Below are 2452 nucleotides of genomic sequence, written 5' to 3' on the forward strand. Positions count from 1 at the left end.
ACTTAGCGTATTTTTCAAAACTATTAATGGAAATTAAACTATAAATGGGTCTCAAGCTAGGCGTTGGTCAGTAGCTTTTGGCGCCACATGGAGGAAGTATTCGAGTTCAGATTTCTGGGACTTAGCGTATTTTTCAAAACTATTAATTTAAATTAAACTATAAATGGGTCTCAAGCTAGGCGTTGGTCAGTAGCTTTTGGCGCAACATGGAGGAAGTATTCGAGTTCAGATTTCTGGGACTTAGCGTATTTTTCAAAACTATTAATGGAAATTAAACTATAAATGGGTCTCAAGCTAGGCGTTGGTCAGTAGCTTTTGGCGCAACATGGAGGAAGTATTCGAGTTCAGATTTCTGGGACTTAGCGTATTTTTCAAAACTATTAATGGAAATTAAACTATAAATGGGTCACAAGCTAGGCGTTGGTCAGTAGCTTTTGGCGCCACATGGAGGAAGTATTCGAGTTCAGATTTCTGGGACTTAGCGTATTTTTCAATCATATTAACCGAATCAAACATAAAAATGATGAAACCTACACGACGTTCCTAGGTTATGGACGAAAAGTGACGATTTAGTGCCGGTCAGGATAGCCGTGCACCAAAATTGTGTACCGATCAGGGAAAGTACAACACGGAGGGCGCAGCCCGAGCGTACGCGTTCATGGATGTCCATGTTGGTACAAGTTGCCGGTCAGGATAGCCGTGCACCAAAATTGTGTACCGATCAGGGAAAGTACAACACGGAGGGCGCAGCCCGAGCGTACGCGTTCATGGATGTCCATGTTGGTACAAGTTGCCGGTCAGGATAGCCGTGCACCAAAATTGTGTACCGATCAGGGAAAGTACAACACGGAGGGCGCAGCCCGAGCGTACGCGTTCATGGATGTCCATGTTGGTACAAGTTGCCGGTCAGGATAGCCGTGCACCAAAATTGTGTACCGATCAGGGAAAGTACAACACGGAGGGCGCAGCCCGAGCGTACGCGTTCATGGATGTCCATGTTGGTACAAGTTGCCGGTCAGGATAGCCGTGCACCAAAATTGTGTACCGATCAGGGAAAGTACAACACGGAGGGCGCAGCCCGAGCGTACGCGTTCATGGATGTCCATGTTGGTACAAGTTGCCGGTCAGGATAGCCGTGCACCAAAATTGTGTACCGATCAGGGAAAGTACAACACGGAGGGCGCAGCCCGAGCGTACGCGTTCATGGATGTCCATGTTGGTACAAGTTGCCGGTCAGGATAGCCGTGCACCAAAATTGTGTACCGATCAGGGAAAGTACAACACGGAGGGCGCAGCCCGAGCGTACGCGTTCATGGATGTCCATGTTGGTACAAGTTGCGGTCAGGATAGCCGTGCACCAAAATTGTGTACCGATCAGGGAAAGTACACTACGTTCCTATGACTTGGGTGAAAAGTGTTGATAAAGTGCCGGATAGGATAGACGGTGGCTTCGTACACATCACAAACAAAAACCCCTTAGTGAGCAGTAGCAAGTGTCGATGGAACAAAGCGAAGGCAATACAAACTGATCAAGTACAATAAAGAACGCTACGTACTAGGACTTCTGTCCAAGAATGGTGTCCGCGACGGGAGGGCAATGGTCGAGCAAGCAGGTTTCCCTAGTAAACCTTGTATGGTAAACATACCCAAGCGTGTCCGTATGCACGCAACGATAGTCACGAACGGGCACATACCTAGGGAAAGTACTCTACGTACTAGGACTTCTGTCCAAGAATGGTGTCCGCGACGGGGGGCAATGGTCGAGCAAGCAGGTTTCCCTAGTAAACCTTGTATGGTAAACATACCCAAGCGTGTCCGTATGCACGCAACGATAGTCACGAACGGGCACATACCTAGGAAAGTACTCTACGTATAGGACTTCTGTCCAAGAATGGTGTCCGCGACGGTCGGGGGAAGCAGGTTCCTTATCTGGAAACAAGTTAAATAGCTACCTAAGAGGAAACGAAAGTTACTGTGGATGGAACCAAAACGTGTGCCTAGGAATTCCTTCCTGGTTTCCCTAGTAAACTTGTATGGTAAACATACAACCGCGTGTCCGTATGCACGCAACGATAGTCACGAACGGGCACATACCTAGGGAAAGTACTCTACGTACTAGGACTTCTGTCCAGAATGGTGTCCGCGACGGGAGGGCAATGGTCGAGCAAGCAGGTTCCCTAGTAAACCTTGTATGGTAAACATACCAAGCGTGTCCGTATGCACGCAACGATAGTCACGAACGGGCACATACCTAGGGAAAGTACTCTACGTACTAGGACTTCTGTCCAAGAATGGTGTCCGCGACGGGGAGGGCAATGGTCGAGGCAAGCAGGTTCCATAGTAAACCTTGTATGGTAAACATTACCAAGCGTTCCGTATGCACGCAACGATGTCACGAACGGGCACATACCTAGGAAAGTACTCTACGTACTAGGACTTCTGCCAAGAATGG

This window comes from Anopheles merus, unplaced genomic scaffold (genome assembly GCF_017562075.2).
Source record: "Anopheles merus strain MAF unplaced genomic scaffold, AmerM5.1 LNR4000394, whole genome shotgun sequence".
Lineage (NCBI taxonomy): Eukaryota > Metazoa > Arthropoda > Insecta > Diptera > Culicidae > Anopheles > Anopheles merus.